This window comes from Taudactylus pleione, unplaced genomic scaffold (genome assembly GCF_031769625.1).
Source record: "Taudactylus pleione unplaced genomic scaffold, aTauple2 ptg000208l, whole genome shotgun sequence".
Classification (NCBI taxonomy): domain Eukaryota; kingdom Metazoa; phylum Chordata; class Amphibia; order Anura; family Myobatrachidae; genus Taudactylus; species Taudactylus pleione.
The window spans coordinates 323152-338399 of NW_028284610.1; the positions used below are offsets into that span (position 1 = coordinate 323152).

The 15248-nt window shown below is 43.2% G+C and overlaps 1 protein-coding gene across 1 annotated transcript in view; it reads left to right on the forward strand.

Moving 5' to 3' along the window:
- Positions 1 to 2518: 2518 nt before the first annotated feature.
- The window catches only part of LOC148517828 (putative G protein-coupled receptor 141), a 39823-nt gene continuing 27093 nt past the window's right edge, over positions 2519 to 15248 (forward strand). Inside the window, exon 1 of the mRNA XM_088478143.1 lies at positions 2519 to 2581. The gene's annotated coding sequence lies outside the window, so the exon portion shown is untranslated. The remainder of the gene's footprint in view (positions 2582 to 15248) is intronic.

Here is a 15248-nt window from a genome sequence, read left to right on the forward strand (position 1 = left end):
AGCACAAGGATCTATTCAGATCCCTCCCTGCTGTGTCTGCACTGCAGACATGTGGCCTGGCTCCCCAAAAGAAGACAGGTGAGCTGGGCTAAGGAGATGCGGTGGCATGAAGGAGGCAGGTCAGACACCGGGGGTCACACACACACTGGGTGGGGTCATAAACCCACAGGGTGAGGTGGTCAGACACCTGCGTGGGGGAGAGGGGAGCCAGATTGTACATCCGCAGGGTGGGGCAGTGAAGTCCACAGCATGTCTTCAAGCTGCACATGTGCAGAGAGGAAGTAGGAACACCACTGCTTTTACTAAACACTTGACCCTCCAACAGTCCTTAGCGAGGAGGATGAAGTATGACAGCAGTCATTCTGAAACAAAACGGATAACTCAGGCCTTGACTCCTATGTTGGTGTTAGATGTGCATCCGGTATCTGCCATTAGTGCAGTGGGATTTAGACAATTGATGGAGGTAGTGTGTCCCCGGTACCAAATCCCGTCTAGATTCCACTTCACTAGACAGGCAATACCGAGAATGTACAAAGACGTCAGAAAAGTGTCCTCAGTGTCCTAAAAAATGCGGTTGTACCCAATATCCACTTAACCACGGACATGTGGACAAGTGGAACAGGGCAGTCTAAGGACTATATGACTGTGACAGTAAACTGGGTAGATGTATCACCTTATGCAGCAACAACAGCAGCGTCACCATTAGCAGCAGCTCAGAAACGCCAGCTGGCTCGTTCCATGGCAGGCTACGCTGTGTATCACCGGTTTCAGTAAGAGGCACACCGCCGACAACCTCTTAGAGAAACTGAGGGAAATCATCGCATAGTGGCTTACCCCACTTAGACTCTCCTGGGGATTTGTGATATCTGACAATGCCACCAATATTGTGCGGGCATTACATCTGGGCAAATTCCAGCACGTCCCATGTTTTGCTCACACAATACATTTGGTGGTGCAGAATTTTCTGAAAAATGTCAAGGGCGTGCAGGAGATGCTTTGGGTGGCTCAAAAAATTTCTGGCCACTTTTGCCATTCAATGACTGCGTGCCAAAGACTGGAGCACCAGCAAACTCTCTTGAACCTGCCCCGCCATCACCTGAAGCAAGAGGTTGTGACGCAGTGGAAGTCAACTCTCTTTATGCTTCAGAAGATGGAGGAGCAGTAAAAGGCCATTCAAGCCTATACATCCACCTATGACACAGGCAAAGGAGGGGGTATGCATCTGACTCAAGCGCAGTGAAAGAATGATTTCCGTGTTGTGCAAGGTTCTCAAGCCCTTCGAACTTGCCACACGTGAAATCAGTTCCGACACTGCCAGCTTCAGTCAGGTCATTCCCGCTCATCAGGCTTTTGCAGAAGCAGCTGGAGAAAGTAAAGGAGGAGCTAAGATGGAGCAATTCCGCTCGGCATGTGGGACTTGTGGATGAAGCCCTTCATTCACTTTGCCAGGATTCCAGGGTGGTCAATCTGTTGAAATCAGACCACTACATTTTGGCCACCGTGCTCGATCCTAGGTTTAAAGCCTATGTGGTGTCTCTCTTTCTGGCCAACACAAGCCTGCAGAGGTGCAAAGACCTGTTTGTGAAAACACTGTCAGCTGAAGTGGAATATGACACGTCAACAGCTCCTTCTTCATTTTCTCCTGCAACTGGGGCTGCCAGGAAACAACTTAGGTATCCTAAGCAACCCGCTGGCAGTGATGCAGGGCAGGCAGGACCAAGTTTGGACATCTGGTCCGGACTGAAAGACCCGGCAACAATTTCTGACATGTCTACTGTCACTGCATATGATACTGCCACCATTGACAGAATGGTGGAGGATTACATCGATGAAAGCATCCAAGTAGGTATACCAGACAGTCCGTACCTGTACTGGCAGGAAAAAGAGGCAATTTGGAGGCCCCTGTACAAACTGGCTCTATTTTACCTAAGTTGCCCCCCTCCAGTGTGTACTCCGAAAGAGTGTTTAGTGCAGCCAGGAACCTTGTCAGCGAAAGACGTAGGAGGTTGCTTCCACAAAATGTGGAGAAGATGATATTCATCAAAATTAATTATCAATTCTTCCAGGAAGACCAGCCTCCAGAACGTACAGAGGGACCTGTGGTGGTGGATTCCAGCGGGGATGAATTCATACTCTGTTAGGATGAGGATGTACACAACAGTGAAGAGGGTGAGGAATCGGTGGATGAGGAGGATGAGGATGACATCTTGCCTCTGTAGAGCCAGTTTGTGCAGGGACAGATCAATAGCCAGCCTGATTTGTGTGGGCCCAAACAAACCAAACATTTCAGCCACAGTCGTGTGGCAGATCCTGGCGCTGAAATGATTGGTTTGCTAGATTATGTCTTTCTGTTTTGTAAATATCCTCTATAAATCTGCATTTGTAAACAGTACATAGTTAACTCATAGCTGACTGGGTTTTTTCTCGATTCTGCATCTTCACATATATTTGCATAAAGATTCCTCCTCCTGCAGCATTTCAGGAAATTCATAAACAGATCACAGATTCTTCCTAGTCACAAACTCGATGCTGCCTTGAGAAGTGTGAGTGCCTTACATTTGTGGAACAGCGCTGAAAAGAAGTAAGTGTGCCTCACCTATATGTATTTTGTATTGTCATATAATTTTACAAATCTACATCTAGTACACGTATTAGCCAGTATATTGCTGTGAGTACATTTCATGTGGGTAGTTAGCTAATACACTTATACCTTGAGTCAAAAAAAATCATATTAAACTAATGGGAGTCAGATTTTAATTATTATTTAGTTGGTGCAAGACTATGCATATTTTATGCCAGAACCCCATCCCTGCATACCATACATAGGGGCCTATTCATTATGACATTATTAGCACTAGTGAAAATTATGTTTTAAACTCGCTGTGAGTTTAAAAAATGTTTTGGAGGCATTCATCATGCCCCATTCATCATGCCCCATTCATCATGCCTCATTCATCATGCCTCCCTAACAAATGTATCACTTCCGAAAAGCTGCTCTTTTTGTGGAGTCAGCTTTTCTGGAAAAGTGACACTTTTCCTCATGCAGCTGAGGTATCCATAAGTATTTCCTCTCTGCTGCATTTCTCTCCCCCTCCCCCACTCTCTATTCCCTAGGTATGTCTCACCTCCTCCCCCCGCATCCTCCGGTGTCCCACAATCCGGCCACAAGTCTGCCCCCCCATGGCCACCATGGGTGTACGATCCAGCCCCCCCACTGGTGTCCGATCCGCACCCCCCCACATGGGTGTCCGATCTGGCTTCCCCTTGCAGGTGTCCAATCCGGCCCCCCCCTCCCCACCATGGGTGTCCTGTCCGACCCAAGCAGTTGTCTGATCCCCCCCCCTTGCGGGTGTTTGATCAACCCCTTCCATCCTCTCCCCCCTGCCGCCACATCTTCTCCCCCCTGCCGCCACAACCTCTCCCCCTGGCTCACCTGTCTTCTGCCGGTAAGTCCGGGGCCACATGTCTGCAGTGCCCCAGAGCTCTCAACTCTGGGGCTCTACAGTGCAGACACAGCAGGGAGGGATCTTAATAGATCCCTTTGCTGTGGCTGGCATGTAAATCTTCACAGGTTGCTGTGAAGATTATCTGGGGCTGTATGCCCTCTGAGGATGATGTTCAGTAACACCTTCAAGTTAAAAAAAAAACATTGTTTCGGAACTTGATGAATGGCCCTGACACTTTATTTTTTCAAAAGTATGTGAAAATGTTAATTTTCACCTGCTTTTGTAAAAAATAAGTGATGATGAATAGGCCCCATAATGACATTTTATATCTATGGGCCTGATTCAGAGGTGTACGTTAATGCCGCTGCATATAGGGAGTTGCAATGCAAAAATATGTTGCAGCAGCTGTAAAATGACGCCCACCTGCGGCTTTGCAAAGCCAAGCATCTGCGAAAACCAATGCAGCATCTGTGTGTAATGACGTAGCATCAGTCGATTGTTGCAGTCTTGAGTGAGTCTATGGTGCCACAGAATGGCAGTGGGCAGGGGCTGGCTGGCAAACTTAAGACTGGGGGGCAAGCCCACAGCACTGGCCCATGAGCAGCAACCTATACAAAGGTGGTTTAACATTATGCCAAATACAGTATTGTGGAAATAAAAAAAATCTCATGCTCGTTGCCAGGGGTCACATGCTCATTATCAGGGGTCTCATGCTTGTTATCAGGGGTCTCATGCTCGTTGTCAGGAGTTTCATGCTCATTGTCAGGGGTTTCACAGGAGAAGATGCAGCTTTCTACATAGTGGCATAACTATAAATTTTGCTCCCCCCTGCCCAAATTTTTTTAGGCCCCCCCCCATAAAACAAACACACCCAAAGATGACGTTTAAGGTGTGTGGTTTCATGATGTGATAATGTCCCTTACACATTATGACACACTAAGTACTGCTCTTATAAAATAAATTATGCCAGACCTTAATGCCCCTATAACACATTATGACACACCTTAATGCCCCATACAACACATTATGCCACACAGAAATGCCCCTTACACATTATGCCACAGTGTAGTGCCCCTTACACATTATGCTACACAATAATGCCACAAATAACACATAATGACACACAGTAATGCCCTGATATCAAATTATGCCATGCCATAATGCCCTTATAACACATCATGCCACACCCTAATGCCCCTTACAACAAATGCCACACAGTAATGTCCCTTACACATTATGTCCCTTATAACACAATGCCACACAGTAATTCCCTTTATAACACATTATTACACTAAGTAATACCCCTAATAGCACATTGTGCCACACAGTAATGCCCCTTACAAATTATGCCACACAGTAATGCCCATTACATCCCACCCTGAAAGATCTACTTCACCAACCCTCCTCTCCACTTTTGCCAGCCTGTCACCTCAGCTCAAGACAGGTTGCACAATTTCTATGTCCATATAGAACCAGATTAAATGGTAACAAAGCATATAACCTGTAAACTGTGTGTCCCTTATACAGTGCCCCCTGTAGCAGTGCCCATTATGCAATGCCCCTTATGAAATACCACCTGTAGCATAGCCCCTTATTCAATGCCCCTGTAGTAGTGCCCATTTTGCAGGGCCCTGTAGCAGTGCCCCTTATGCAATGCCCCCTGTAGCAGGTCCACTAATGCAATGCCCCCTGTAGCAGCATCCCTTATGCAATGCCCCCTGTAGCAGTGCTCCTTATGCAATTCTCCCTGTTGTAGTGCCCCTTATGCAATGCCCCCATAGCAGTGCCCCTAATGCAATACCCCCTGTAGCAGTGCCCTTTATGCAATGCCCCCTGTAGCAGTGCTCCTTTTGCAATACCACCTGTTGTAGTGCCCCTTATGCAATGCCCCCTGTTGTAGTTCCCCTTATGCAATGCCCTCTGTAGCAGTGCCCTTTATGCAGGGCCCTCTGTAGTAGTGCGCATATGCAGTGCCCCCAGTAGTTGAGCATATACACAGTGCCCCCTGTAGTTATGCCCATATGCCATGCCCCTGTAATTGAGCCCATATGATGTGCCCTCTGTAGCTGTGCCCATATGCAGTGCCCCCTGTAGCTGTGCCCATATGCTATGCCCCCTGTAGTTGTGCCCCACAACCAGTATTTAATAGTTCCCAGTACTTACCTTACTTCTCATGGCTGCCAACCGGACTGTCTGCCGCTCCTGCTGCCATGCTGACTGGAGCTAACTTGATCCAGCAGGTGCGGCCATGCAGGCTCTTTACGCCATCTTCTTCAGGCTGCACCAGCATTCCCAGCACCTCTGGGTATTGCTATGTGCTCCCTGACAGACGATAGAAGTCAAGTAGGACCTCTAGCCTCTGTCTCCTCCTAGGCAGTAGCAATATTTGGAGGGATGTTTTCAGCAGACTCCATGTGGACAGCTAGTCCGCATGGAATCTGCAGCCCCCAAGCCACCGTGGGGTTTATTTTTATCAGCTTACCGCAGCCACCAGCGCCTCTTTGCTGCCTAAGAAGGCGGCCCACGACGCTCAGCAATAGAGCGGCCCGGGGGGCACATGGCACCCTGCCCCCCAGCCCAGCAAGCCACTGGCCATGGGAATTAAGACGCCAGAGCATATTCCTTTTGCACAGGCCCGCAGACACAGGATGTGATACGCTCCATGACTGTCAATCACACTGTGAATAAATAGCCGCTGCAAGCGACTATGGTAATGTAGCTTGTCACACGCACAGACGGCCGATTATCTCTCGACTGCGAAAACATCGGCATAGCATGCTCTGAATATGGTCCTATATTTGTACTTTACTCCTGCAATTTGGGGCGCAATTGCGGCCAACTCTGCATCATCTCTCCAATAACCAAAGCACTAAATGAAATGAAATATACAATAATCTATGCTGAAGAAATTGAGTAAATGATTTGCCTCTTTTGGGCCTAAGGGGTCAAGTTACTAAGCCTCAGATGGAGATAAAGTGAATGGAGATAAGGTGCCAGCCAACCAGCTTCTGTTATTTTTCAAACACAGCCTGTGACATGGCAGTTAGGAGCTGATTGGCTGATACCTTATCTCATTTCACTTTAACTCCATCCAAGGCTTAGTAAATAGCATACTTGCCTACCCTCCCGATTTGGTCGGGAGCCTCCCGAAAATCGGGTGCCGCTCCCGACCTCCCGGGAAGGCAGGCAAGTCTCCCGGCGGCTGCAAACCCCTCCTGCCCCCCACCGCAATTACAGTAAAATCCTCGGCAGCGGGGGGCCTGTGACGCGATTCACGTCGAATCGCATCATTTTGGCCCCGCCCCCTGCTTCACGCTGCCTGTAATATCAGCAATGTGTAGCGGGAGCTACAGTTATTTATAGCTGTGGAAATGTCAATTACCTGCCTTCCAAAGTGTATGGTTTGCAGTTTTGTATCTACCAAATATCTGTGGTATTTGTTTCAGGAAGTCAGTAAAGAGGTTTGGCATACACACATATGCATGCTTTATAGACAGCTAAATCCTCATTTACAAACTGCCTATTGTAAAAGTACTATATGCATCTTCTACCAATGTACATATAAAGGTTTTAGTTTAGAAAACTGAAGATATTTGAGGTGAATTGTCACAGGGAGGTTCTTGATACACATAAGTACTGTACTGTCTAAATCTAATGGGTGTTAAAAGAAAAGACTGGCTTTGCTATGACACACTGTAAATCACTGAACATTGCTGCCAGAGCTGGATTACTTACAAGTGATGTTGAAGTTTAAAAATTAAATTGCTGGTAACTCTAAAGTCAGAGTTGTTTTGCAATATAGTAATAAGAAATTAATTTAAGCTAAAATAAAACAACTTTTTAGGCTAGTTTGTCCCACTTACGGAAAATGGTGTTTCTCTGAGAACAATCTTTCCTGTTTCTTTACAAAGGTACCAAGATACAGGGCCTGATTCTGCCAGGATGGTAATTGCAAAGCTGCATGCAGGCAATTGTGACCCTTGCAGATACTGTACTGTATGCAGCCTCCTGTGCATTACTTATCAGGGCTGCGTTGTCCAATGCAGCATCGGGTAATTTGCGTAACATCGGCCGGCTGCGGTGACCCATGGGGTCACTATTGTGAGAATATTAACCACTTAACTGACAATTGTTTTTCTAAAACCACTCAGAAATTGTCATTTTTTTATGAGTGAATTTGGTGAAGAACATCTATTTCAACTTCTCCAAAATTATTTCATTTAAAAAAAAAAAAAAAGATTTTTGCATTTGACATTTTTGCAAATATTAGTTTTTTAATACAATGTCCAGTAAAGACTTTAGCTGCAATTATTACTTTAAATACATATTATAATTTCTTTAGTGCCTCATCAGTGTTCAAACAGATTTTAAATGAGAATCTCTCACAATATGGCCATAATCTAATGCATCCACAAAAGTCCCATATAGCTTTGATGTATTTGTGTTTTGGAGAAATTTTAGCAGCATATACACAGTTAGGTTGTTGAATTGAGTCCAAAATAATTCCCCCGTCCTGGCTAAGTATATTACATCTGACAACGATCCGGCTTATATAGAGTGAGCCGTCTCTGTATGCACTCACAGCACACTCCCAGCTCGTCAGCAGGAGGCCGGTACATATGACATCTGCAGGTTACTTATGATGCCAGTAGGGGAAAAGACTGTCCATTCACTTAAAGTGTTGAATTATCCAAAGACTGCTGCTTCACTTATAGGCATCCAGGATGCTGAAACCATCAAGGGGGCCAATTTATTGGGAATTCTGATGCGTTTCGCCTCTTACCACTGTAGGCTTTCTCAAAGAGTGAAGATACCCTCGTCGATTTGTTCTTATTATTATTAATAGACTCAGGTGGGTGAATGTCACACCTGAGTTCAGGTCTCCAGCCACTGAAATTCTCACATATAAAACATATTACATTTGCTATTTAGACAGTCTCAGAATCCTAAAACATTCTTCTTCTTCTTCTTCTTCTTCTTATTATTATTATTATTATCTTTTATTTATATGGCGCCACAAGGGTTCTGCAGCGCTTTACATAGTACATAAACAAAGTACAGAAACAGTTGAACAGAACAAGAAAACAGTGACATTCATACAGTACAAGACATTGCAAGACAAGTACATGGCATATAAACATTGCTGCAATAATAGCAGGATGGCAGGATGTCAAGAGTTATGTGCTGTTGTAAGGAGTATAGAGTAGATAACAATATAAGTAAAGGAAGAAAAATCACATGAGGGAAGAGGGCCCTGCTCATGAGAGCTTACATTCTAAAGGGGAGAGGTGAGATGTAGGGAGAGGTGAGATGTAGGGGGAGGTGAGATGCAGGGAGAGGAGAGATGCAGGGAGAGATGAGATGTAGGGAGAGGAGAGATGCAGGGAGAGGTGAGATGTAGGGAGAGGATAGATGCAGGGAGAGGTGAGATGCAGGGAGAGGTGAGATGCAGGGAGAGGAGAGATGCAGGGAGAGGACAGATGCAGGGAGAGGTGAGATGTAGGGAGAGGTGAGATGCAGGGAGAGGTGAGATGTAGGGAGAGGTGAGATGTAGGGAGAGGTGATATACAAGGAGAGGTGAGATGTAGGGAGAGGAGAGATGCAGGGAGAGGTGAGATGTAGGGAGAGGTGAGATGCAGGGAGAGGAGAGATGCAGGGAGATGTGAGATGCAGGGAGAGGTGAGATGTAGGGAGAGGTGAGATGCAGGGAGAGGTGAGATGTAGGGAGAGGTGAGATGCAGGGAGAGGTTAGATGCAAGGAGAGGTGAGATGTAAGGAGAGGTGAGATGCAGGGAGAGGTGAGATGTAGGGAGAGGAGAGATGCAGGGAGAGGTGAGATGTAGGGAGAGGTGAGATGCAGGGAGAGGAGAGATGCAGGGAGATGTGAGATGCAGGGAGCAGTGAGATGTAGGGAGAGGTGAGATGCAGAGAGAGGTGAGATGTAGGGAGAGGTGAGATGCAGGGAGAGGTTAGATGCATGGAGAGGTGAGATGTAAGGAGAGGTGAGATGCAGGGAGAGGTGAGATGCAGGGAGAGGTGAGATGTAAGGAGAGGTGAATTGTAGGGAGAGGAGAGATGCAGGGAGAGGTGAGATGTAGGGAGAGGTGAGATGCAGGGAGAGGTTAGATGCAAGGAGAGGTGAGATGTAAGGAGATGTGAGATGCAGGGAGAGGTGAGATGCAGGGAGAGGAGAGATGTAAGGAGAGGTGAGATGTAGGGAGAGGAGAGATGCAGGGAGAGGTGAGATGTAAGGAGAGGTGAGATGCAGGGAGAGGTGAGATGCAGGGAGAGAAGAGATGCAGGGAGAGGTGAGATGTAAGGAGAGGTGAGATGCAGGGAGAGGTGAGATGCAGGGAGAGGTGAGATGTAGGGAGAGGAGAGATGCAGGGAGAGGTGAGATGTAAGGAGAGGTGAGATGCAGGGAGAGGTGAGATGCAGGGAGAGGAGAGATGCAGGGAGAGGTAAGATGTAAGGAGAGTTGAGATGCAGGGAGAGGTGAGATGCAGGGAGAGTTAAACATGTTATATCCTTAGAGAATGTTTTTATGAAAAGAAATGTGTAGTACATGGTGAGTTTTAGGTTAGTTACTTTTAGACAAATTTTAAAGAAATCAGTTTTTAAATCTGAAATTACCTTAGTTGTTGGTCAGTGTTTGTTCAACTGTTTGATTAATTGATATGTTAACACAATCTGTGCATTTAACACTTGGTGCTTTTAACCACAGCTGCCAAACAGCCACAGCTGCCCCTATACTGAATATAAAGGAATGGTATCCTTGATAAAGCCTGGGTACACAAGTAAAGATTTTCTGTCCAACCATCCAACTAGTTGATTGGTTGGAATGAAAATCTGGTAAGATATGAAAGCAAATGACAATCAGCAATTTGCTCCCAAACACCGGAAAATAGACAAAAACTGTTTGTTTAGATTAAACATTTAATAAACTTGTCTGAAAGACCATTTTCATGTTTTCTTGCACTTAGGAACAAATTGCTGATCATCATTTACTCCCATACCTTACCAGATTTTCATTCTAACCAATCAACTAGTTGGATGGTTGGACAGAAAATCTTTACGTGTGTACCCAGCCAAAGACAGGCTACATCTGAGTCAATTGGTCTGCTGATCAAAAGATATAACTTGCTCTGAGTTGGAGCAAAAATCAGGCCAGATATATACCATAAACCATAGATTCTCAAACTCGGTCCTCAGGAACCCAAACAGTGCATGTTTTCCAGGTTTCCTTACATAATCACAAGTGAAATAACTAGCTCCACCTGTAGATTTTTTAAAATGTGTCAGTAAGTAAAGAATACACTTGTGCACCTGCTGGGTGACCTGGAAAACATGACCTGTGTGGGGTCCTGAGGACAGAGTTTGAGAACCACTGCCATAAACTATGCTTCACTGAACAATATAGACTTTACAGGTAAAAACAAATCTATGCAAGAGATGAAGTCACATACATTTAAAACTGCACATGATTGCATGAAGATCTAGATGCAGAGTATATATGCAGTAAGTAGGATGAGATATTGTCACATACATTTAAAACTGCATATGATTGCATGAAGGTCTAGATGCAGAGTATAGTTTAAAGCATTACAGTATATACACATACATAATCATACCTTTATAGTTCCGATCTGATATAAATATAGAATTAACATTTAATTAAATAAATTAACCTTACTTGTTGCTAAATTGATATAATAAATGGGGGATGCAACCGCAATAGTTTAATTTATGAAGAACTCTCCAATGTTAATTCTCGTATATATCCTCCTTATTCATCACATATAGGAGAGGTGCTATCCACTAGAATCAAACATCAATAGCAGACAAAATAGTATAGTAATGAGGTGGACGAGTCATATAAATGTTACCAATTCATAAAATATAACCTTTATTCATTCCATATAAAGGATATATTACAGTGGTTTCATGTGCCAATATATATCAGTGTTAATTCACATCTTTCCTCTTTGTTGTTTGTATTCCAGTCAGAGTTTGTTCTATTGTATTTGGCAACTGTTTCAAGCCACTGTTCAGTAATTAAACAATGTTGCAAAACTGTACTAGCACTGATTACATACAGTATAAAATGGAATTTGTTAGTCACAGTTATTAGCAGTCTAAGGCCCGTATTCAATTTGAGGCGAAAAGCCGTTTTCGCGTGTTTTTGGCGGAACTTTTCGGCGATGACGTCATTTTCGCCTGTTTTGACTTTCCTCCGTATTCAATTTGAAAGACATTCCACCTAGGAGGAAAGTCAATGCAATGTAATAGGCGGAAAAGTTTTGCCTATGAATAGCAGGCGGGAAAAAGTGCAGAATTGGGGTTTTGGGGTGGAACGTTGCGGGAACCCCCGTGCAGCCTTCAGACAGTCCCCCAAAGGTAAACTGTGTCAAAAAGAACACCCCAAAAAAATCACTGTGAATTTTGGGGAGAAAATAAAAAATGTGGGGAAAGAAAGTTAAAAACTAGTGAACATGACTCTGGGGGGTCCCCAAGTATGCCCTATGTGTTTTTTTCATTGCAGGAGCTTGCGGCAGGTGGATTTTTCATGATTTTTTTTAACTTAACTTTAGCAACTTTAAAATATGCTGGCCCCCATTTTCAAGTACCCCAAATTTGCTGGGATAAGTTATTTTCTACAAAAAAACTCCTAAATACTATTCAAAAACGCTATTTAGCAGCTATTGAGCCCGTTTAAAAACACCAAATACCTTCAGCAAGCCAAATCGGGGGGTACCATAGCTAACCCCCATGTCAGAGCATCTTTTGGGGGGTCTCAGGCTGATTTTCCCAAATCTGACAGTACTTTACGCTTGTTTAAGTTTCACCGGGTCCCATTTTAGCGTACTTTCAAATTGAATACGGGGTAAAGCGGGATACTTTTCCGCCTACAAAATGTGATGTAGACGAAAAGTGTGGGAGGTGGAAAAGTATCAAATTGATTACGGCTCTAAGGGGTAAATTTACTAAAATTCTAATTTGGTCAAGATGACAGTCTTGGGTGAGTTTAGGCATGTTTTTCATCTTGCATATTTACTAAAGGCAAACTCAGGTGAGTTTGGGAGAGAGTTCTTTAATCTCACTCGTAAAACTTGGGGGAGATTGCAAACTCGAATCTTCTCACCATCGAGCTAACTCAGAAGTACTTTTCATGAAAAGATGCAGATTGCAAATTTACTAAGATTTGAGATTTCAATCTCGGGTGAGATTAGAGCAAATTCACAGAGAAATTGAAGTTTCAAACACTCACTCTCCTGAGCTGCGAGTTTGCCAGAAACATACAGATCATTGTGATTTGTGTATGTTTCTGCATGTGTATTATCTGTTATTTCCCATGGGTTGCTAGCCAATCAGCAGTCACTTTGCATATCACGGCAACTAATTAGTTGGGACCCACGTGTAACCAGCCAATGAGCGGCCACTACATGTAAAATTGCTGCTAATTGGCTAGCGGCCCATGAGAAATAAAAGATGATTATGGTCATCTGTCATTTCGTGAGGTGCAAGTATATACTTGCACCTCACGTTATGACAGCTGCATGTATATACTTGCACCTCACGTTATGACAGCTGCATACATTTAGCCTAGAAAGTGCGGCATACATTCAGCCTAGAAAGTGCAGCAATAGATAGGACTAGTATACCAGACACACTGGATGTGAATATAGGGACAATATTGTATGCTAGGTGAAGCACGTCCCAGACACACTCCGACGTATGTTTCACCTCTGCTTCTCACATCCAGTGTGTCTGGTATACTAGTCCTATCTATTGCTGCACTTTCTAGGCTGAATGTATGCCACAGCATAGATGGACTAGTAACATTTTGGAGATAAACAGCAGCTGCCCTAACAAGCAGCCTCTCTATAAAGAGTGTCTGTACATTACTGGTTAAGGATCCATATACTGCATACCTGAAAAACTGAGATGCTGATCAACGGCAGAGGAATTTATAGCTTAATTATCACAAAGCGCTTATTTGGCACGTTGACACTATTCTAACATTACAGTATGTGCCGTGACAAGCGGAATACATGTACATGGCATTGAGGAACATAACAGCATTTTGAGATCGCCAAGGGCTGTTGAAAAAGCAGCCTGTGTGTGAGGAGTGTCTGTACATTAGCCGCTTCATTAAACGCATGTCCTAATAAAACGGAATGTATGTCCAGTGGCTGTGAAATAAACAGCCTGACTATAGAATAAGTGGGTATCATACTTACATTGTTTAAAATATCATATGCATTTTGGAGCTGAACATATACTCATAATGTAGATAAACATTATTTGAGGAGACAATCAGTGGTCATGTTAAGTGATTGACTAATAGTTGTTACATTATCAGTGCAGCTATACACTTCACCTACCCAACCAATCAAAAAGTTAATCTCTCCATTTGGACTGACAATGTATTTAAATTATAGATACAAGATGACCTAAATGACCCCTGCATTTTATTCAACACTTTTTCCCAATGCTGTAGTTCTGATGTTTTGATATTGCTAGCCTGGTATAGTTTACAAATCACTTGCTACTAAACAATGGCTACAAACAATTGACCATGACTAGATACATGTATGCCTTTTTCATCTTACATTTATACAGATAAGAATGCACCAATAAACTCTATTCACATCCATCCCTCTACTACCAAAGTAATACAACATATTGTTCAGGTGATATATAACCTAAAGTATATCAATACATATCTAAAAGTATACAAATCCAAGCCAACCCGATAATGAGCGATATTTGCTCGATGGAATGTTCTTGTCATTAAGTATGAAAATCACCCTTCAAGATGCTTAATTATTTCGTTGTGTGATTTATCGATGACCCTATAACCTCAATTTACATTTACCCATTTACTGTTTGCAGTATCTAATTGGAACTGTAACTAATAAGATTTCAAAGCACCTTACTGTTAACCTCTTAATTTATAATCCCATGTTTATACAATACTACCTAATGGATTACTACAGACCCATTTGACAAGCCTAACTATCTAGATCAAGAAAAAGATTCAAAGTCTATATTTTTGATTAAACCATTGGAATAGAGAGTGTGTAATCTAAAAATCCATAATGCTTCCTAGGGATAAAGGAATCTAAATCTGTCTCCTTCTCGAAAAGTTGTTTTAAGATGTCTAATGTCTGTAATAGAAAGGCCTCCTGGATTTCTTTCATGATGGGAACAAAAATGACGGGATACACTATGCTGTTGTTATTTCTTAATATATTCAAAGGATGCTTCCTGAACCTTGTCTTGAGAGTTCTGCTTGTTCTACCAACATATTGCAGCCCACATGGGACAGCAATACATAAACACAATATGTGGAATTACAATTAATAAACTCTGTTATTGGAAAATTGCCAATAACCATATGGAATGATTTAATGGCACATAAGTAACTTTAAATAACAAAAAGAGTTATAAATGAAAAATGGGGATATTCTTATGCATTTGGTTATTGTGACTTTAATGAACTATTCAAATACCCTTTTGAAAGTAAAAGTGATGTATTAAATAAAAACTACTTGTGAAGCACAATATCCTAGATAGGGTAGAGGTTAGAGTGAGGGAATAGTGAGTCATGAGTTCAATCCCCAAGCGAGGAACAAATAAATTTTCATATTGCCAATATAGTATTGATACCCCTTAATCGCTATACTTAAATGTCGCTATTTAGCGCTAAAGTCTCATAAGAAATAATTGCTTTCCAATCTAATTGTGGTTCCAAAGCACAAAAGCTATATTATCCAATGAAAAGTATAACGCACTGTG